General features: G+C 37.6%; 1 protein-coding gene across 3 annotated transcripts in view; it reads right to left on the bottom strand.

Annotated features, from left to right (window-relative positions):
* FHIT (fragile histidine triad diadenosine triphosphatase) overlaps nt 1-19571 on the bottom strand; it is a 512539-nt gene extending 492968 nt beyond the window's left edge. The window contains exons 1-2 of one of the 3 annotated variants that reach the window (XM_074550487.1): nt 19258-19571; nt 3332-3408 (exon numbers count right to left, since the gene is read on the bottom strand). The gene's annotated coding sequence lies outside the window, so the exon portion shown is untranslated. The remainder of the gene's footprint in view (nt 1-3331; nt 3409-19257) is intronic. The other 2 variants (XM_074550483.1, XM_074550482.1) reach the window with 2 other exon arrangements.
* Between the last annotated feature and the right edge of the window lie 4607 nt (nt 19572-24178).

Here is a 24178-nt window from a genome sequence, read left to right as displayed (position 1 = left end):
GGGTTAAGCCGGAGCAAAGCAATTTGGCATGCTTGCATCTGCTTTTATCAGGGAAAGGAAAGGCAATCCATGAGGTCTGGGCTGACCTTAAAGCACAAGTATTTATTTGGAGATTCTAAGGGCTTACCAATTGGGTTTGGTAAGAGGGAACTTAAATTCGATCACACTCCCGCCCAATGTCACCTTAATTCAGGCAATCACCTTTCAGTTCTTCTGCAGGGCCAATAATGTAATTGGTATTCTGGAACTACAAATATTCTCTTTAAAAAGGACACATTAACTACACACTCTCATTCTACCATGATTCTTTCTACAGAACATAGCAGGTTTCCAAAGTTAGGTGCTTCCAAATTCAGACAACTTACTTTTAAAAATTAAATCTATACTGGTCAATGCAATTATATTTTCAAAGTCTATATATATATATATATATATATATATATATATATATATATATATATATATATATATATATATATACACAATGGTCCCAGAAAAATAATAAAGTCAATCATCTTACAAGTAAACAAATACTAGAGAAAATGGTCTTAAAAACCTCAGATATATGAAAGAGCTGGTTTGGAAAAAATGCATTCAGGGAATACACTTCTTCCTCTAGGAACTCAACATGACTGTTTTATTTCAAGGCAACATTGCTCCAGCTCTTTCATGAAATCTGAGCAACTTTCAGTGCTTCCAAGTCTCATGTCCACAATAAATTAAAAGAAATGCATTAGAAACAATTAGTGGGGAAACATTTATTGCCTCTCAATGACAAAGATACTTGATCAAATTTAGATCCACTGCAATGCAAGCAGTAAAAAAATGTGAATACATAGTCTGCTGCTTTGCAAATGGAACTTTTCTATCTTTCCACCTAATAAATAGTACTGTTATTGCCAGATTGTGATGTGCCAGTGATTAAGGTTTTATTATTCTTTTTTTTTACTTTATTCACTCTTCCTCCATCTGGAAAATCTGAGACTATTTTAAAACTGACAGTACATAAAATGAATTCTCAGTGACATGATAAGCAAGTCCCATATTTCATACATTCTAAGTACACCAGCATCCTATATCCAAATACAGAATGTGCAGATGTGGCACTTGGGGACACGATTTAGGGGCAGTGCTTGGCTAATGGTGGGACTCAATGATCTTAAAGGTCTTTCCAATATAAACTATTCTAAATATACATTCCACATTATAAAAACCACCAACAAGAAAGAGAAGTGTTTTAATTCTTAACTCCTCTGCTGATTACTTGAACTGAGCATAGAATTACAGAAGGAAAGACGCTTCATTCCTTTCTTCTCTAAGTTCCATTCAGAGCCCCTGTTTTCTCTATCTGGAGCCAGACTAATATCAGCTCAAACACAAACATGCCCAGAGAATCAGGAATTCAAGCCACATGTTCTCACAAAAAGATAAATTGATTCAGTTCACCAGGGCTGCTCAGGGCTCAAAAGCAAAGCAATCAGGCCCTCAACGAGCCACAGAGATCACCACATGCAATTCTGTTACAGCCAAGGACAAGGTTCTGCAGTCCAGTCTGGCTTCAGTGCCATTTTCCGCTCACCCAGCCCCTGTGCTTAACATCCCACAACACACAAAGGACAGACCTAAACTGCCTCTTCAATCCCAACAACAGCTGCACAATTCTTTTAATTTGACATCAAACCCAGACCAGTAGCCAATGCCAAGGGGCAAATCATAGCAGCTTGGGTTGAACTCAGAGCTAAAGGGGTGAGACAGCAGCATCAGCACAGAGCTGGCTCATGTTCACCAATTCACAACAAAGGTTTGGTGAGTTTCTATCCACATGACCAGAGCACCTAAGAAATGTGCTCATATGAGGGCAGAATTAGTCACCACCTCCTCTCCAGAGAATTCTCCTGCTGCCAGGATCTCTCCAAGGAAAAGCAGGTCTGACAATCAATGTGGGTACCAGCACCTGACAGCAGCTGTGCAGATGTGCCACCTAAAGGACACAGGTATTGTGAGGATTGAACGGACATTTTCAGCCTGTTCCCAAATAAAGAGCAGGAGAAAGAACTGGGTGTGTGCATGTGTGAGTATGAAATGGAAGCCAAATCTATCTAAATTAAAGATAATTATAAGGAGGCTATTGGTTCAAGATCACCTATGGCAGGCAACACCACAGTTACCACAATAACTTCAGGTAAAAAGATTAGACAGGCAGAAACAGCTGTAAACCTACAGAATGCTATTGCCACTTTCTAGCTTCTCTTAAATGTTTTTCTTTGAAAATACTTTTATTTATGAGAAATATTTGCTTGCTCCTATCTCTTTTTTCTTATATGTTTTTTTACCTATTAACAGCTCAACTGCTATATATATTAAAAATTAATGTACCATGTCATAAAAGGCAAACATGATCAGGGAAAACAAAGCAAACTCACACCACAGCATAGCACACATTTGCTTCTTCTGGGCTGCACAAATCTAGTGTTTAACTGGTCCTTAAACAGTTGATCACAGCAATTTACAATTTATAACAACAAAAAATCATATCAATTTAAATTTCACTGCATAATGTCACTTATCTTGAATTTCTACATCTTTCTTTTACGTTGTAAGCTGTTTTAATTATCCCAGTTCAACTTTCTGAATGTGACAACAGAAAAAGGTGAAGATGCAGTGAATAATGAAAAGATGAAGTTGCTGAAACAAATATAAGCTTATGGGATACCTGAATCTCAGCATAATAGCTTATTGATGAAAATGGGTCTTTGTTAGGCTGCCTGATGTAATATCCAGTCTCTTTTTAGCAAAAAAGCCACCCTATTTCTACTTTAGCTATTAATCAAAGAACAATTATGTTATACATTTATGAGCAAGTACAGAATGCTGAGTTTTAATCTTAAAAGACTAAAGTTATTGTGACATTATACACACAGATAACTATTATGCTCTACTACCTAAATTTTAGGTATTTATCCACTCAATACACAGGAAAAATCCACAGTTATGCAGCCTTATCTATCTTAATTTCCTGCTTTCCACAGAAATCCTGAATGCACACTACTACATAAGCAAGCCTCATGCAAATTCAGAAGAACCATTAAAAAGTCACTTTCAATTTTCTTGTTTTTCCCACCTGGCATTATTAATCAAGGGAGCAGACGCAGGACCAGTGCATTTATTTTTAAATACACTGGCATTAATCTTTGCAAACATAACTACACAAGCACAACTTAACCACTGTGAACAAAGCAGAAGTCAGCACTTATTCTCTAAGATTTGGAGACCCTCAGCATATCAACTTCCAGCATATCAACTTTCTTTACATTTTCCCTTTATCACTCACCCTTTTTTTCTGATAGTGAAGCCAGGTGGCTAAAGAAGTTGTCCTGTCAGCTTTAGCTTCAATCTCTGCATGCAGATCTGTGAATGCAACACAAAGGGTGTGAGGCAATGCTTATCACTGCAATGTAAGAAATACACTTACCTTTAGAGTATCCTCTTTCTGTAATGTGGGACTACAAAGGGATAATAAATACATGTTTGGCCTATACATTAATAATCATGTTTATTTGGTACAGCTACCACTGTGGAAAAAGGCTGTACAAACAGATGTTTCTTCCCTCTACTGCTTTAATGACCCCATAGTTTGGTCACTAACACTGAATCCAGCAGTCCTGTACATGGACAGCTTCAGACCAAGGCTGAAGCAATTTTGGTCAATGCCAATTTGCCACAGAATTTAAAAGGGACTGCCTTGCATGTCAGCGAGACAACTCAACACAGACAAAAGATGAACTTGTACAACCCCTAGTTTAATGTGGAAGATGATTAAAAAATAGGTAGAACTAACTACCAAGGGAAGTGGACACTGAATCCCTCTCAGTCTCTTCAAATGAAGAGAAGCTTCCCAGCAGATCCACTTCAGCCGAGCGTTACCAGCCTCCATCGAGGGAAATGAGAGACTTTACATTCCCCATGCAGGAGTTCAAAGGAAGAACTTCAGTGATCTCTTCTGATCTGTACAACTACCAATCTCTACCTCATAACGCTAGGTACAATTTTTATCTAAGTTTAGCACAAAAATAAACACAAATTTCTGCAAAACCAAAATTGTTTGAGTCGTTCCTTCAGTTTTCCTGGAAAAATTGATGGAGAATTACTTCTTGTCTGCACCTTGTCACGGCTGCCAAAAAAACTCCCACTTTCACCTCTTCTCTCCTTTAATTTCAGAATTGCATCTAAATTATAATTATTCTTCAAATTATTTAGACTAGCAAGAGCTGGCTTCATAAGGAGTAAGAGACCCATTCCAACAAAAACAGGTCAAGTGAAGGAACAAAGCTGGAGATCTTTTAGCTAGGAAATTCAGAGTTAGGAAATAGCACCACAGATTTCAGGTACTTTTGTCTTTATCACTGCTGAAAATATTTAGAGAGATTTTAAGTGCACCTATGTACATTACGGATGCATGTTTTTATCAGCATGCATTTGGGTTATTCCCTCAGAAATCCCTCACTCTTGTCCACAGAAAATCTGATTCAGGTTAAATCTGATTCAGGTTTTAGAGTTCTTACTGGGAAAAGAAAAACAATATATGAAATATATTTTAGCCTTTATATGTTACAGGTTTTGTGACAGAAGCAGCAGCTTTCTGCTTTTTAAAATGTTCTTGCTCACTTACATTTTACTTCTAAGCTTGTTTTGGATATTCTTCATCTGTGACATTGCCAATGATTTATTCTGGTCAGAAATCATAGGATTTATTTCTGTTGAGCAAACCAGTGAGCTTTCTGAATGAATTATCATCAACTTCTTTTTTTTTTTTTTTTTACTTTGTTTTAAGGAGGCCAAGAACCACTGGTTTTCCCAACTAACTGCACTCTGGAAAGTTCATTGCACACTCATTCTGGTTCTGTGTCATGCTCTCAATGATTATTTAGTGCGTATGTGCTATCTATAATGACCAGATAAACAAAATTCATCTGAACATCTTTATATAATTTTTCAAACCTAGAACATTATGTCTCATTTCATTTTCATGAGATTTATTTCAAACTTTTGCAAAGCAGGTCTTGGGTACAAACCTGATATTTTTGTTTTTTCCTTTCCACAGCTCTCTAAGCCACCCCCAGAGCTCATCAGATAGAATGAAATCAGTCGTTGTTGAGCTTTACAACAGTCATATTGATTGGTATCTCCCAAAGGCACACTGTCATCATTTTACCACTGATGGGGTTATGGGCAGACACACACTTCAACATTCCCCTTGGATGTGATAAATGCAATCCTCATTTTCTCAGATCTTGTGCAATTCACCACAAATCCATCGATCACAGAATGACCCTTTCTATTCCACTGAAGCTGCAAAATCCAAAGATATAAATATCTTCCTAATTCACAGATTCACACTATACATTCCATAGTCCTGTTTTTCATTAGACTGGGGTGATTCAGCTCATCATTTCCATGATGAAAACTCCAACTGGTGTGTTCCTTTTGAATAATGTCGTACAGCATCACTCTGAATAAAACATTATTAACAGGTTTCTCCCCAGCTATAATCTATCTCATTTTTGAATAACAGAAGGCATTCCTAACATGTGTGACATGTGGATCATTATGTTTGTGGACTGCCACAATCATTATTATTATTATTATTATAACAAACAAAAATCACTTGGTAGTTGTTCCTGGCTGAAGTTTTATTTGGAAATTTTACTCTAGTAAAAACATTTTTAAAACTAGACATAATAGGTTAGAAAAATTTCTTCCAATGCTTAACATAGGAAAAAACACTAATTAGCATTTACTAAGAATTATGGTTTGTGCACCTTTTGCCAATATTCTAAAAACAAGTAAAAATTGGTCATTGCAATAATAAAACAGCCAAGTCAGTCACATATGAACTTCAAAGAGCAACCAGCACAAACTCAATGCCCTAACACTGCTCCTATTACAGAACTACAAAGAATGGAGAGATTATGGCAAGATTTTAGCCTAAGGTACAAAATTCTAGATGCACTATTTTGGGAAAATGTAGTAAAATCTCAATAAAGGTTTGAACACTTCAAATGCTAAGTAAGTGCTCATGATGAAAAAGAGATGCCTGTCACTGCCCTACCAAATTATAAAACTGTTTTTAGTTTTGGGTCTTAAATATACAATTAAAAGTTTCCATCTCTCATTTCAGATAAGGAAATTGCAATTCTTCTTTGGAAATTAACTTTCCATCTAGTTCCCGTACATGCTTTTTTTAATTATTATTTTTGAACCACATGTCATTTAATTATTAAATGTGGCTTACATTTGCATCTCTGGAAATAGTTTTTTTAATTCTTCTTCTACCATTTCATTTCATGTGCATGGGGTGTGAGCAGGTTGCTGACTATGCTGATAGGCAGGGAGCAGGGAGAAGTCCTTGCTCCACATTTCATTCAGATAACAGAAAGCTGCAAGCTGCTCAGTGTGACAGATGAGCTCTGTGAGCTAAAGCAACTTGTTCCGCCTGTCAGGCTGCAAGAGCCTACAGCAGCAAGATACAATTGTGATGACACCGCCATCGCCAAACTGGGTCAAACATACGGTCACTTTAAAACAGAATGTCACCCCTCCTTTCTAGTTGAGGAATTTGATTCACTGACACTAAAAGCTGTTAGATACCATTAGCTTTATATCCAAGTTCAAAATGAAACTGTTTCTCTGACAGTATTTGAAGGATCCTCTTTGCCATTGAGGTTCGTTGGAATCACAAACTGTCAAATAATGTCACTGTTGCCCAGAGCGAGCGGGTGCTTTATGGGCACAGCGCTCTCCACGTTGCACCAGGGGAGTGGGGCCTTTGGAGTTACAGCACCATTATGGCCTTCGTGGATTAAATGCATTAAAATCATCACAGACTTCTAAAGAAAATTTTACAGATAGAAAATGTTTTCGTTAATTGCTGTAATAAAAATAAAAGATGCCTGAACACATGCCTGCATCTATTATTTTGATTTTTAGATCACCATCTTATAAAAAATTAAGCTTGTTTTTTTTTAGTGAAATAAAAGAATTATTAAATGAAGGGTCGTAAAAATGTAAAGGTAAATCAAAAGCAATATTTAATAAATTGTTCAAATTATTTCCCTCAGTCTTGGAAGATTTACTCACACCATACTGTGATGCTGGAATACCCCATACTATATTACAAGCATGTACTGTTCAAAGATTAAATAACTGTGGTATACAGGTCACACCACATGCTGGTTCTAGATAAGATTTGGAAAAGCAGATAATAAGATGAAGATAGTTCTGGTCATACTCTGATATTTGATGATCAAAATCTTGTATGCATTAAATGATGTGTAAAGCCATCTTTTTTAACAGAATTACACTATGTATATGTTTCAGCACGGACACATTTAGTCCAAAAGTACTAGAAATGTAGAAGGAAACATTAAAGGTCTGAGACATCCAAAAGTAATTTCCTTCTCAATATTTACCAATTTGTGTTGACAGTCTGAGTCAAGCTCAAATCATGGACTCAGGCCAAGTAAAAATTCCCAGCCTGTTAGACTCCACAGTTTAACTTAGGTATTTCAATACAGCAAAATGAAGACATTTTAAATATTTCAGGTTTTGATATATCTATTTTTCTGGTTTATGTTACATACTTGCCTTTCTAGTTCAACACAAAAATTTTCAGGGAAAAATATTTTCAAGAAAAACTTCTCATGGAGCCATACCATTAAGATGATTCATAATTTTGTGCAGTTAAAAACTTATGTAATTCTTAAAAATAATTGTTGTTTACTTGCTTTGATTTCTAAATGTCTTTGATCTCATTCATTAATATTCATTAGACTTCTGATGTTGGACTAATGAGAATCTTACACATTTATGAGAAGTTATTTAAACAATGCTATCAAATTTTTTTCTGGCTTAGGTTTTTCATCAGCACCAACAATACTTAATTCTTTATAATTCTCCAGTTTTTTCTTCAAACTTCCTGAAGACATGGTACACATTCTCCAAAACAAAAGGGAACTAAACAAATGCATAACTAATTCAGCCAATTTTGAGCATGGAGCCCTAAGCAGATAACAAGAGAAACACATGATATATATGGACAGAATGAATAATGCTCAAAGGAAGAATCCAGGCACAACTTTTCAGCCTCAGGAGTTTACAGGCACAAAAGCAGCAGTGCTGTCGCCAGAAGACAAGAGCAGCCACTGATATTTGCCATCCCAGGTGCACACACAACTGCAGAACAGCGAGGCACTTGTGTGCTTTGTATTTCAGAAAACATCAGCTGTGATCAGATTGAGTTTCCATTGTTTGCAGTGCATATCCACAGGAATCTGAAAGGAAGAGTCCCAGAATGTTCCCAGAATCACCTGCATTGCACACACAGAATAAAAGAGAAGCACCCAAGGGAACCAAAGCAATCCACCACAACATGGCAGCAAACAGATTCAACATAATATATCAAAATTAATATATATATATATTCAGATAAAGCTACACCAGTTTGAAACCATCCATTAGAGAATTCTATCTAGGAAGTAACTCCTACACTGCAGTAGAAACAGCCATTAAAAGCTTCCTAATGACAATACAACAAAATAAACATGCAAACACAGCAAAGTACATGATTATGCAGTGCCTACCATAGCACAGTCACACCATACACCAAATTTCCATACACAGAAAGCCACTGCTCTGGTCTCAGTACCCAATAATAACAAAAAAATTCAAGGACAAAGTATTCCTAATTCTAGGATTCCAAATTTATCTCACAGGATGCTTGGTACCTAATACCTTAGAATCTACCACCAACCCCAAACTTTTCAAAAGAGTTTATTTTGTATAAAAAAGATCTCCACTGGTAAAGATGTTTTATTACATGTAAGTGTATGAAAATTAATGTGATTCTATATCGTAACACAGCTCTGGAAGAAAATAAAAAAGTAATTTTAGAAGCTCTACGTAGCATCCAAAGTATTTATATAAGCCAGAATCCTGATTATGTGCAACACCAGCCCTTATATATCACTCCCAAAGTTAAGTGTTATGAATCTTCCTCTAAAGAACAATATTTCCAGCATTTCTTCCTTTCTGTTCTTCTCTCTTCCCCTGCATTCAGACCCTGATACTCGTCAGTACCCTCAAGCTCTCCTCTCAGAGCTGTGCCATCACAGCATCCATCACGCTGGGATGTTATCCCACCTAAGCAAGTCTTCTAAAAACCAGCCATGCATCAGAATTAACGTGACATGAAAAGTGTTAATATCACAATATTAGAAGGTAATTTTTCCCCTGACACCTGAGAAAGTGAAAAACAGGATAACATATTATTTAACAGAAATTTTCCTAAGTAAGTCAAGTACACACAATGCTTGGAATTTTGGGGTTTTTTGTTATAAAATGTATTCTAAGTTCTAATTCAAATATCCTAAAATTCCCAATTTTAAATTTTTAAAATTTTTTTTAAATTACACTGTCAAGGCCTAACAGCTACAGCTTCAGTTGCAGCACTGGGAAGGCTACATCTCACAACAGGTATAAAACACTGAAGTTAATTAATGGAGTAGGATTCAAACAGCAAAGCTGAGGAAAAGCTGACACAGAAATCTTCCTCATTGAAAACACTCAGGTAAAGAGAAATGACAGTGCCTGCTACCAAACATAATGAATCAGTGGAGGGAAGCTTACAAATTATACTAATTAGTAAGAAGCAGGCAAGAAAAATAAGAGCCTCAGAGCAGGAGCAGCATCTTGGCAAAACCCCCAGAAGCAAAGGCACCCAGTTGAGGCTCCACCATCTTCTGTGTCCTTCAAAGGAGGCACCCAGCAGTCCAAGTCTGCCCGATGAAATTAGAGCCAACCAGGCAAACGCCTGACTTGCTAAAGCAGTTTTAAATGGTTTTTTTTTTTCATAAACTAAAAAGAAAACAGTGTGTTGCTACTGATGGCCAAGCCTGGTTCCATCCACACAGACTGAAGCAACTGCAGGTTAAATACACACTGAGCCAGTCTCTGGCAAGGCAGACAAGTGCTCTGCTTGCAACATCTATTCCTTACTTCTGAAAGCACCACAACCGCCCACATGAGACAGAATTGCCCACATGAGACTTACATTCTTCTACACATAAAAAGCCTCAAAACAATTTTCTTCACCTCGCACATAACTGCACAATTTGTCCATCCTTCCAGTAAAATGTGCTTTAAAACACAGAATGTTGTTAAGTTCTAGTACTGTGTTCATTTAATCGGCACATTCTGCCTCATTCAGATTTCACCTCCTTAAGTCAGAAAAGAAAATGTCAGAATGCTCTTGACAGGAAAATCTGATTTGGTTAAACAGCTCAAGACTTTTCAAGTGAATGTAAACTTTGACAAATATACTCGTTTCTTAGTTAAAATCATTATTATTGTTTTGAAAATTTCTTCATTAATCCTGCAGATTATTTTTTTTTTGTCAAACAACCCCAAATATTTCAACCATTCTAGAGACAGAACTGGAATGCAAGGGGATTTATATAACAGCCTTTTTTAGGACAAACATTAGGCTCTTGCAATGCAGTTCCTTTTGAATTTAACAGAAGCCAAATTTCTTGCTAATTGTCACTTTTTCTGTGACTGAAAACTGCAATTAGTTACACTTCACAAGACACACACGAATCCTTTTGTGGTTATATTATTCAGCCTGAACATTAATAGCAGGACTCTTATAAATTCTACAGGAATTGCATCACAAAGCCTATTTTATTAAACCATTTGTGGCAAGAGACAGTTAAAGGCTGTGTATCCTTTAAATATATTATTCTAGTTGATAAAACAGTCTATCAGATGAATTAAAGAAGCCAAGAAACCAAAAACTAAGTAAGGCTACTATTTAATTTGTACAAATAGTACTTCATTTTCAAGATCACATAAAATACCAAAAAAATAAAATGCATTACTGATACTGTCTTATTTTCAAATAGACTTCATAGTTACAAACAAGTTTCACAAGAAAAATAAAACTGACAGCAGAACAAAACCAACAAAGGAAAACAAGTTTCATCAGCTCAAATGAAACCAACCAGGGCATCCAGCAATAAAAATCCAACTTATTTTAAATTCCAAAATGAATCTCTTCTCCTGACCTTTATAGAGTTCAAGATGCATACGTACACAGAATAAACAAAATAATTTGAAAGCAAATTCACTGAGTGTGCCTGACCTTTGAAACAGCACAGATAATTTTAATCAGATTTGCACAATGTTAGTCTGTCTCAGGTTCCTTGTAGTAGCACAAAGATGACAAAACTACTTAAGGAAAGAAAAAGAAAACATTTTACAAAAACAATACCATCTTTAAATATTTTTTTAAATATCCCTAAGATAAGATCTTTTCAGAAAGGATTCCTCTGAAATTCTATTCCCTCAATATCAGGCTAAGTTGCATAACTCAGCTCTAGACAGAAAAGCCCTTTCTGCCAGTATGCACATAGAAATCTTCTCAGGTAAGATGAAGACCTGACATCAAAAGAAAAAAAATTAATTTACACAAATATTTTAAAAATCATGTTTTGTAGGAGTGGCCTGTAGTTACCTCCTTGATCATCTAGCATACAATGGCTGCTTAAAGCTTCTCAATTCCATTGATTATCTTAGATTTTTCAGAGCTAATGACCAAAAAATATCAAGATCTACAGCAAAAACCTGACAAGCAGTGCTGACTAGCAAAAAAACCTCTAGTTACAAAGAGCAGAAGTTCTCAGAAATATGCACAAATGAGCCTTAGCTGAACTCGCTGGCAGCACCTTCCTTTGTGGAAGGACAGATGTTACACCAGGAATCAAAAATTATATTTTATAGAAGCCCCAGAGCAGGTCACTGCAAGTGCTTCTATCACTTGTGCCTGATGAAATGAGAATTATTAGCATGGGGAGCCAAAAGCCTTGTTTAGGTTCACAATGTTCAACCTCCATCAAATCAGAGCTTCCATGCCAACAGCAACAAGAGGATTCGGCCCAAGCTGGAAGAGACAGCATAAGAGTAAAATGCAACTAAACAAAGGCACTTTAAAAGCTGAAGTTTGGCACTGGTACTTTTGAGAAAAAGCAACAGTGAGCAGGACAGAGATCTTCATTAATTATTTGCCCAGCTGGGGGATGCAATATGATAACATAGCTTTGTCAAATACTGCACTTTATCTAACACCACCAGTCCAAATTACTCCTGGTCCAGTTGCTTTTAAAGCTTCACTTAGCATTTACAAGGAGATGTTCAGTTTAATAAACCACTTAGAAAAGCTGGAAAGGAAATGTAAAGTAAATACTGTTAACTATATGAAATTGTAAGTATTCATGGCTCACAAATGAATTTTCTATATTGGCTGTTTCTTTGTAGAACCTGTACTACTCTTGAAATTCTTATGAGCAGCAAGATGAGTCAAATGTGTTTCTAAGGAATTTGTTCCCTTTATCCATCGTGAGCAAACCTGGTACTATTTCATGTGGCCTCTGAGCCAATAAGCAAGAGAACAGCGTTCTGAAAACCAGCTTTGCTGAGAGCTAACACGTGTTGAGGTGGGATCATGCACAACACAGCTTTCCAGAACAGCATTCCTCCATTTGTGTGTCACTGATTCATTCTCTGAAAGTGCTGCAGGCCAGCCAACCCTTTCAGATTATGGCAACAACCACATTTCTCTTCAGCCACATTCTTCTGGTCTTCTTCTCTCTCCCTTACTCACAGAGAATTTTACAGCTTGTCTGCAACAGCTATCTGATATCCTCATCTGTTCCTACTAAGGAGTTTAATTTATTCAGCTTATCAGGAAGCTGAGAAGGGAGCTGATCACTGTGTACAGACACTTGCACAGTCTGTCAGTGTGAAGCATTCTGACCTTGCAAACAGAGTTACAGAGGCCCTGGCACCTGAAAATAAATCACACTGAGTGCAGTGGGTGGTTCCTTACAATATTGGAAAATACTGATAACTGCATCATCCAGTCTCAATACACAGAGAACGTGTTACAATGTGTTACAATAACTATAAAACATTTAGCAAATATTGTAGAATGATTTTATCCCTTCTAAAGCTGCCTTCGTATTCCTATTTTCAATATTCAATGAATGCTCACACACAACCAAAAAAGAAACTTTACACTAGAAAAATAAAGGAAAAGCAGCTGCCAAACGGAATAGAACTTTTCGTTTCATATTTTCCTTTCAAATTTTTAAGCAATTTTCTACGTTCGTCGTTTCTTTGGACGAACAAACACCTTTAAAAAAACTTTTTTCCTGAGAAAGTAATTTTCATTTATTTGACTACTCCTATCAAAATACCTACACTAAAATACCTACACTGTTTTGTCTAACCTTTGAGTACCTCAAATTGTATCCTGACTAAATTCTTTGCACTGTTTAGCTTCAATATCCAACCACCTCTTTCCTGATTAAAATCCTCTCATAGAACTTCAAACCCTAATCCTGATTTTTGTTACAAAGTTGCAAACAAATAGCTATTCCCACCCCACAACTATTTATTATCTCCCACTGAACAGTTGCATTGCTACAGTGGGAGAGCCAAGAATGCTCTCCGTATTCTCCCTTTTCCAATTCAGTCCTTAGTAGGACAACTCATGATAGCTACACTTATAAAAACTTATATTTATAATATAAATATATTTAATAATATAAATATTTTAAAACTACAGTTTTTATAAGGCAAATAACCAGTCTTACACCAGTCTATAATGACAGCTGAACACTTTAGTTGACAATAGTTTGACAATCAATACTTCCCCAAACAACAACATCACTGCAGTTTAAATCCAACTCCTACAAAGGCTTGCAGAGCAATGGAAGCTGAATTCCTGGATCTTAAATTTTTCTAGAAAAATATTAGATAGACCATTAGGTCCTCATTTGAGCTCTGTTTGTCTGCATTTTGGTTTTTTGATAATTATGTGAACCTAACCATATTTTTAAACAAGACTACATATTTTCTTCAGCAAAACATCTGCCTAAGCAAAAATAAGACTTAAGAGACTCATAAACCCCAGATTTAGGCAAGCTCCCTTCTGACCTTCCTCCCCTCTCTTTTTAATATTGAATGTTTTAAAAACAAATATCACCTGAAAATTTCTCTGCAATGAACCAAATTCTGCTCTTCTGAAATAGGATTCATCACAACCATATAATTCTTAAATATTTAATAACACAACATGCACTAAAAAGAGACTGAAAGCCTGAAATCATTAGATGTCACATCACAAGAAATAAAAAGAAGATATACATTTCTCTGTAAGTGCAATTTCAAAGTCATTTCACAGAGGGATCTAAAGACTGTCAGCTAGGTTGCTCTGCTGCTGTATATTAAACAAGCAAGTAATGAAGCTATTGGTTTTGATTCATAAAAAGGCCTAAAAGATCATGGATAAAGTATACAAAGTTAATGATTTTTCCTTTTTTTTCCTTTTTTTTCTTTCTGAAAGGGAAGTATCAGGAAGGTAGCAAAAGTCAGGTAAACCATCAAAACAGGCAAAGTAGTGACAAGAGAAAACAATAAAATCAAGCACCTTTTTATTTTAGTGACCATCTAGAAAAACATCACTGCATTAATGCTATTTAAAAGCTATTTCAAAATCCAAAGTCCCTATGAAACACTTTAACTCCTACAAGTTTAAGGAATCATTATTTTGTTTTCACTAACAGAACACTGATGTTCATTCCTAATGCCAGCTAAATGCAAATTTGAGCCTCATGTGTTACCTACTGCTTTCTAACAGGCCTTCATTATCTCTCAGTTCTCAGTTAAGACTCGTGCACAAATCCAGCAAAACAGTTTAGAAGGTACTTAATTTTCAGTATTTGCATAATAACACTGAACAGGATAAATAATATGCATACTTAGTGCCAAGCATCAGCACTACGCCAATTTAAAGCCTTATTCTTTAACATTTCAGAAATAACTTTGAAAGCAAATTAAATGACATATATAAAGTATTCCAACAAGTCAGTATGCAATGACTTCTGAGCAACAAAACACCTGCCAAGGCCAATATCTACCAGACACATCAGATTTTTAGTGACTTAAGACCTTGCTAAATCTCTGCAAACATTAATGCTAAAAACCCTTTATATTCAGAAGAATCGACACAAATGGTTTTGGCTTCTCATGCAGTAAGACAGAGCATTATTTTGATAAAGTAACAGGCATCACTGCAGTGCCAATACAAAAATTCTGTACTTTTAAGTAGCTACAAATGTGAAGCAGGAAAATGCAGCTGTTGTTATGTGTTACAATGCAAATCTGATGAGCTACACTGGGAATATTCAGTATTGCAGTGCAAATTGATGAGAGGAGAAACACATCGTCTGAATAAAACAAAAAGATTTATTTAAATCTCACAATTAGGACATTTTCTTTAGTACTGCCCAAAAGATTAAAACCAGCTTTTTTCCCTAAGACCTCTTTACAATTTTTCAAGTTTGCTACTAGAATAGCCACGCCAAGAGAAGCACTCCATCAAGAGAAGAGAAGCACTCCATCAAGAGAAGAGAAGCACTCCATCAATTTGAAAAGTTCTATCCCCTTACTGTAACAATCTGCAGGACCTGTGCAAAGACCAGCTCCCCTCTGCAGGTCCCCTCAGCCCTCCCAGCCTGACACATCGCCCTCAGGGATTACAGTCCCAGGAACCTCCACTCTGGGGCCTTCCATAGCTGGGGACTCCCCTCACAGTGCAAGCACTGGCGGAGGAGAGCTCTTTCAGCAATTTTCCAGTCTGTTCCATGTAGGAATACAGTCAGCAGACTGTCTTGGAATTTAAGGGAAGGGAGGAGGAACTAGTCTCAATTAAGGACTTCTGCAGAAACCCTTTCAAGAGCTGAGTCACAGAGAGCACAAGTGCAATCTAATTGCACAGTCCCCAGTGACACTGCAGGGACACTGAGGCTGCTGGGTTAGGCACAATCCGGGCCAGATCCAACCCTTTCCAACAGGAATCATATTCAACTAATGCAAGTTCCCTTTTTACCAGTAAAGCTTTTGAAATGCTGATTATGAAGCTGGTTTTCCCATACAACCCAATTTTATCTGTAGTTTGTGCACGTTATTATGTGTAGAGGTGACTCCTTCCCGACAAACACTTACATGCAAAAGTGAATGGCTTCTTATTCTGACATTGACTGTTTACCATGGATACTCAGAATTATCCTGTAGCTTTAGGGACAATCATTTCCCTCCTTGGTACCCAAAGGAACCCAACAGGCATTTTATCAGCAAAAAAAAGCCAAAAATTTGGTTAGGCCTTAAAAAGAAAGAAAGAAATAAAAAGCAAAAAAGCAAACAAAAAACCACAATTACATATGCATTTGAACATTGCACTCAGAAAACATGAGTTATAAACTGCAAGGATGCACAAGGAACACATTGCCCCAAACATGTCTGAGAGTTTTATTTGATAAATTACTGGTGGAGTTAAGAAAGACAAGAAGAATGAATGTAATTTATTAAGACTTTCTTACAGCGTCCATCTCCCCCTAGAGCTTATGGAAATAACAAAGCAACAAAACGATGTAGCTCTGTAAGAATAACTTAGATTTAAGTGATAAAATATCTATAGGAAGGCAAAAAAGACACTTGAGATATTATTTTAATAAGGAGAAAATATGGATGCTACTGGATCAACTGGATCAACTTAGACTGATGTACAAAATTAAACATCGCCAACACAGCACCAAAATACTTGAAAGTAATCAATTTGCATTTTGTAATCATTCTTCTTTTAGGATCTGAGCTACAGAAGTCAACAATGCTTTTCTTGGAGACTTAATATATCTTAATATATCAACATTTGGCCCTCTGTAGTAAGCATGGCCAATTTGTCTGAAGCTGTTTATTTACACACTAAAGACACTCTATACACAAATCAGCTGACAAAGTTGGAAAGTGACAATATTTTTAACCTTTGCAGAAATAGGCAAAATTATAATATAAATACATGTAATTGACATAATTGAATCTGCAGATTCTGGAGAAGAAAGAATGACTGACATGTATAAAACTGAGTAATTCAATTTTCTGCAAATTCACAAAAGGATTCATGTGACAGATGACAAAACGAATGAGAGGATTATACATTGTAACTACAAAAAGGCAAATCCTATAAAGTACATACACAGTTGTAATATGCAAGACAAGTGGATAATCCCATGTTCAGTGTTAAGTTACATGAGTTGACCCATTGTTTCCAATAGCATCTCTATATCCTCCAATTTTCCCAGAATGTAAAAGTATTAATTTGGTCACTAGCAAAGTCAGAGGAAACTGCAAACACACATTTCAAAGGCTGTCAAATGAAAATATATCACTATGACTCCAGGCTTGGTGTAACATTCTTCTCATTGCACTCTAAGACTGAGACACAAACCTTAACAAAGACAACAAAATTATAAGCTGAATAAAAGCATCTGAAAAATTGAGTAAATGTTTAATAAATAAGTGAATGAAAACAAGTACACCTTACAGCTTTCATATATTCCTGCCTTATTTCTTCTAAGTTTTCTTAAAATTACAATACAAATTAAATTAGCATTATTATAATAGTACATTTCAAAGAGATTGAATTAGAACTTACATTAGAATAGTTATACTTTTAAAAGTAATAGTTCCCATTGAATGAAACCAGCAGCCCCTCTGGCAAGATGTCCCAAATGGGGGAAAAAAAGGAAATCAAAGTGAAAGAAATAAACGAGAGGTTTCATAGTAAGTGGTGAAATTGATAAGTAAACTAAATTCAGCTTTTCCCAGCACTAAGGCAAACACAGGATAAAACCAGTGTGGGGTCTATAGACTAGAACTGCCACAATATGGCTGCCTCCACAGCTTTTTCCTGGGAACCAGCCACAGCCCCAGGCTGCTTGCACAGGTAACAGGAGGCTGTAGGCTGCTTTTCCCAACTTTATCCAAACTCCAGCTTCACCCAAGTGTGAGCTGTCTGCACAGTTTCCATGCACAGCTCTGTGCTTTTGTTGGTGCTGTCGCCTTGTTCCTCAGAGGGCTGTGCAGAAAGGGTTTCTATAGGCACGGGTGAGGTGCCAGTTCCACCCAAACTTGACTTTTTCAGCACACAGAATGTAACTGTTAAAGATAGAAAAGTACTCTCCTGTTGTTCAAAGATTTGAAATTACTCAGAATGTGTAAAACTGCATTTGAAAGGAAATGTAGGTTATGAAATATGGGGACCTGGTATTTATTGCAATGAGAAATTGTGTCCTGAAAAAAAAGACAAAATATTTAATGCCATTTTCCATTAGACATTTCACTGATTCGATTCTAAATTAACATCTTAGCACGTTCTGTAATGTCTTAAGTACTTTAAAAACTGCTTACAGGTGGGCATATTGTGCAATTGCTCCTTGAACTGAACTTTGTATTTTACTAAGATTACAAAATCATGTAAGATTTTTAATTACACTACACCCTCAAAAAAAAAATTTAAACCTAAAATAATTCTTTGTCTCAAAACTTTTAGCTGAAAATCCCTGGGCTCACATTTTAGGTTCCATCCTACAGCCAAGAACAAGAGGACTGTTTTAGGGAGGGTGTAGGGAGCGGGGCTTTTTCTTGTCCTTAATCTTATTAATTTCTGAAATGGGTTACTAGGAATCTGCAATATGAATCTATTCCTTAGACACACGCTATCCTCAAAAAACATAGCAACCTTTATCTAGTGTACGGTATAGTCACGCAGCCAACCCATGTTCAGCTAAAATCATTTAGGAACTAGGATAAAAGCACTTGATCGATCACTTCGACAAAGCATGTAAGGTTTCTGGAATGGTTTTAAGCGTTACTGCCTTGCACAGAAATTTAAACTTCAGCGACCGCTCAGTCTCGGCGATGCAAGCACGGGTTGGCTGTTGCAATGCCTATCTTGCGTTCTGCTGAGCATGGGAATGAATGGATCTGCTATAACACATTCTATTTCTGCCGCTCACCGAGGGGCCGCAGCATCGCCACGAGGGACAAATAAAACAATTTTAATTAGCGCGAAACGTCCCCACGAGGATATCTCAATATCCGGTGGGGAGGGACGGGAGCATGGTGGGGCCGTGAGGGGGCGGCGGGCGCTGAGGGCGCGGGAGCGGCACCGCCTCAGGGAGCGGGTAGCGCTGCCCACGGGCTCCCCGGCAGCGCCCGCAGCCCGCTCCTGCCGCTGGAGCGATCGGCAGCGGGGACCGGGACAGGGACAAGGGGTGAAATTGACACAAAATGGAGACTTACAGTCCCGCTGTGACACGCGTGCGCGGCCCCGCCTGTGGTGGCGCACGGCCGGGAGGCGGGGTCGCCGTGGTTTCAGGGCCCGCTGGGACGGTGGCTGAGCGGCTGCGGCCGATTGTGCTGCCTATCGCCGATTTTCCTCCTTATCGCCGATTTTCCTCGCTGTCGCCGGTTTCCCCGCTTGTGGCGGGCACAGGGGGATGGTGAGGCGAGCGGCTCCTTGGCCGCGGTGGGCGCCCCGGCAGTGCCAGCCCTCCCGGAGCTGAGCGACACCGGGGAGTGCAGGAGCGCCGTGCTCAGGGCCAGCCGTGCCCGAGGGCAGCCCGCAGGGAAAAGCCTCGCTAATTAATTGTGTGGGCACTTCCCTTGGCAATACTAGAGGGTCACACCATTACAAGTGGGGAAAGCGATGTTACAGTGTGTGCTGTTGCCCTACGTATCTGGTGTAGACCCTGCTGGAGACAAGAGTTGGGATGATACCTTCCATTTTGCTCTCATCTTGCCTTGATTTTTAGTTCTGTGTATCAAAGGTGGGACTGTCAGTGTGTGCTTCCATGCAGGCAGTGATGTCCCTGCTGAATTCCCTGCACGGACACGGATGTTAGAGCTCCTTCAGTTCAGTATTGGAGTCAGTACCACTAAGAATTAGTGCAAGGCACTTCTACTGCTGCATTAATGAACACTGCCACAAATAATGGCCCATACTCCAGTTGTCATAGTTTATCCTGTAAGCTCACATTGAAGATGTTGTCACTAACCCATGAATGTGGTATCAAGTGTCTGGTATCAAGTGTACTGAATGCCAATAGAACACCAAGGCTGCCTTTTGATGCCAGTGCTGTGCATTGTCTCGGTGTCTGTACTTCCCATACAGCAAAGTCCCTTGTCTAATCCCAAAAACCACTCTGTGCTGAAGTGACAGCATCAATTCCCCCTGCTGTTACACATTTTGTCAGCCCTTTGTGACACTGCACAGCAACAGGTCCCTTGAGACATTTGTCTGCGAAGCTACCCTTTTACAGTGTGTTCACCTGTCTTCTAGGATTAAGCAATTGAGAATCCAGTAGTGGCTGCTCCTCCTATATGCACTTGATCCTGAGAAACATCCTGACCACTCATTTTGTTTAGAAAAGCAAACACAGTGGGAACAATTCTCTTACCTAGTACAAGTGAAGTTTTTTGCCATCAAAGGGTCACTTTCTTTCTTAATGATCACACTTTTCCCTTCCTGGATTGTTTTACTGTCGTTAATTTTTAAGGCGAACCTATCATTAGTAAAAGCAAAGACCATCAGACTTAGATATGCACAATTTCACTGCCATTTGCAGATGGAAATCCATCCAAGTCAAGGAATGCTGTGTGAGATGATGTGCCCATCACACCCTCATGAAAACACACTCCTTTTATGTGAGTTGTCTCTTGTTGACTCATCTTTTTATAAAAGATTCAAAAAAATTTCCTCTTTTAAGGTCAACATGAATAGATAAAAATTTAAGACAGTTTTGTTGTGCCAAGTACATGCTCATGATACTGTGAAAACACTGTACTGAAATATATGCTGAGAAAGCAGACACTTCAGTAAAGCAGCACATCAGAAAATCTGCTTAAATATGTCACAAAGTTTTAAAACCAACAGAAAAACACCACCAACAAACAATCCTGAATGTTATTCAACACTGTTGAAAACAAACTGCAAATTCTAATCTCTTTGAATAGCTCTAGCCATAATTCTCCAGTTCTACCTCTGCAACCCGTCTTTAACCAGAGATTACATGTTAAGTAAATACTTGCAGCAGCTAAAATATGTGAGAGACACACAAAGAGGTGGGCTACATCAGAAGCATTGGCTTACCAAGAAAACAGCTTTAATATTCTATTATTAACAGGGAAATGTAATACATGAGTAGAAGTGAAGTGTGTTTGTAGATAATCTGCTTCTAACATTCAGCTGAGCATGAAATCTCTTGAAGAAAAGCCTGATAGAGATCCCAGGAAAACATTCCTTTAGTTCACTGCTGCTTCTTTGTTTGATGGGGCAGTTCACTTTGTTCCATTACACTGAGCTACTTTAGTACTCACACAGAAAGTATTCTTCCTCCCTCTAATCCTAAGAGGAGCACAACCTCTTAATATCTTGACTTTGCCAATTTCAAAGTTTCAATAAGTCAAGCCCTTATAAAAGGTGTTTTACCTACAAAGTGATACATGAGAATCTCTCTTCCTCTGTGATGCATGGTAATTGTATTTATTTTTCAATGAATTCTGTGGTTTCCAATATGAAACTATCTTAAATTATATTAAGGTACAAGCCTTAGATCTGTGATGTTACACAGCATGTATTTTCAGTCAAACTTTCTATTGTCTTTTACCTCAGTATTTGTTGTGTATCCAAGAAGTAGGAACATAATAGTTCTGAAGAAGTAAAAATGGTATAAGTAAATGAAAATCTGCAGTTTTGTCATAAAACAAGGTGATTCTTCTCATAGTCTCTTTCTGCTGGGTTGTGCAATTTAAACTGTGTGTTTACTTCTTTTCTTTGGTGCGAAATTATGTAATTCACAATCCAAAACCTTCTGTGAGGTCTCAGAGTGTAGCTGTCAGAAAATCAGCAAACGATCACAGGATTTTTTTAAAAAGAAGTTTTCACTTCTTTCTTTAGTATTCAGTTCTAAAGCTATCTTTTTGTTGGTTTCATTTAGGTGGGATACAGAGATTGTGGGATTAGCACTGTTGTAAGGAAGCTGGGCCTTGGGCGTTCATGCACAGTTTCACTTTCATGGCAATTTCATTACTGATGCAGGCTTACTCTCACTAAGTGTTTTCTCAAGCCACAATGTATTTTCCACTGGTCAACACATCAGCTACTTAAGACCAACTGGCTGTCCCTTCTAAGTTGCTTCTAGTCATTTTTCCTCAAAACCAGGAACAATATTTATGTATCTGGCAGGGTAACAATGATACTGCATCTAACCAAAACAGCTCCTTCTGAGAAGTTGGCCATTAATTCCTCTCTTGGAATGGGCGGTAGCTTGTCGCCACCAGATGTCTGCTGAGTTTACACCCTATGCATTTCCCATAACTGCGCCCACAAGTGACTGAATTTTCAATAATAACACCACATCCTTTTTTGAACTCTCCTCTTCCCTCCCTCAGCAGCTGCAGCTCACCACAGCACTGCAGCCTCTCTTTGTGTTAGGTGTTGTACCTTTCTCTGGAGTGGAGGACTCTACAAACAGCACAGGAGTGTAAGATTGCTTTTACTTTCAGAATAAGTTTCAACACTCAGGGTTTTGGGAAGTGAGTTTTGCACAGACAGTAATGAGAAATAGTCTACATTAAAAACAGAAAAACATTTCTGGGTTTGTACCAACGAGTACAGAGTGTTCTGTTCTCCCATAAGAAGCAGTGGCAGTGGAGCCTACCCCTGCCAATAATGAAGCACACCTAAGAGAGGACTCAAAGCTCTATCTAGGCATGAGGAGTGGAGGCACGTTCCCTCCAGAAATCAGCACGCACTGAACCTGCTCACCAGCTGTAGGTGCAATTAGATGTGTCCAATTTACATTTGGAGCACAGGGGACCAGCTTTCACAGCAGCACGCTTAAAGCAGCAAACACAACAAGCTGGGGTTTGTCAACACAATGCACAGTTTCTCTGTTCAATGGGAAACTTTACAAAATGTATGTGCAAGGTATAATTACAGCATGCCACAAATAAAATTTCAAAAGGATAATTGAAACAACACTCATATCTTGGAAAAATAAGCTGGTTAATTGTTGTAGGTTCACTGATGTGTCACAGCACACAATACAATTAATAAAATATAAACACCAATTTTCAAATCAACGCAGCTTGATAATTTGAATTCAAATTTTAAGAACAGAAGAAAAACCACTAAAAAACAACACAAGTCCTTCTTTCATCTGTTTCCTTTTTCATGCTCTCTGTGGCCATTGAGACTATTAGGAAACCAGCCAATTTAGTCAGAAAACTTTGCAGCAAAGCAGGGAGTTTCATTTGTCACTACATGCAATAGCAGCTGTCTCCATCAAGAATGAAGTTAATCAGTGCAGACTAAATAAATTAGGTAATTCGTTAGATTGTTAACATTGTACTTTTGAATGAAGACCAATCTTTGTCTTCTGATGCTGGAAAACTTCTCTTTCAAGTAAATCAAATTTGTGGTTTGAAACTAAGGAGCAGTGAAATTCCTTAATGTATTTTTTACTCAAATGTTTTTGGTAATGGAAAATATTCGGTTTACCCAAGGGACACAAAGTGTTAAAATTTTAAAGGCAGAAAAGCAAACAGGTTTATACACAAAGACTTCAGTATTTATTTTACTCTTACAATCACTTTTTCTGAAAACAACAGTAAATCTTTTCACTTTGTTCCAGGTTTTATTTTAATTCCTTCTGTGATGCTTGAAAAAAAAAATATAGTATATGGTGCCTATTTAACTAAAGGTGCCTATTTAACCTTAAAAATCTGCTAGGCAATTTTGTGAGAAACCAGAGCAACTAAAACACATATTACAATAATTAAATAATTAAATATAAAAGAAAAGGTTGAGCATCGCATGTATTACCTACAGAAGTTGTTAAACTATAGATGGGAATATTAATGCAAAGAATATTCATATTGAATATGTGATATTCATATTGGATAGTGACACTATCAAATCAAAGTGGAGTACATTTTTGCAGAGTCAAGGGAAAATTGCTTTTGTTTTGGCACTTGGTTTGACATGTCATGTCCAAAGAAATTATAAAACATTTTCAAGATGTATTGAGTATATTAAAGTATTGTGCTTTACCAGGAAGGCAGAAGCAAAAGGCGGGAGAGTTGCAGAACAGACACAGCTCTTAAAGCAGCACAGGTAAGCATGGTTACAATCTTTGGTCTTTGACAGCCTAGGCCTAGT

This window comes from Zonotrichia albicollis, chromosome 12 (assembly GCF_047830755.1).
Source record: "Zonotrichia albicollis isolate bZonAlb1 chromosome 12, bZonAlb1.hap1, whole genome shotgun sequence".
Classification (NCBI taxonomy): domain Eukaryota; kingdom Metazoa; phylum Chordata; class Aves; order Passeriformes; family Passerellidae; genus Zonotrichia; species Zonotrichia albicollis.
The sequence above is the reverse complement of the archived record's forward strand: the minus strand, read 5'-3'. Positions and strand labels throughout refer to the sequence as shown.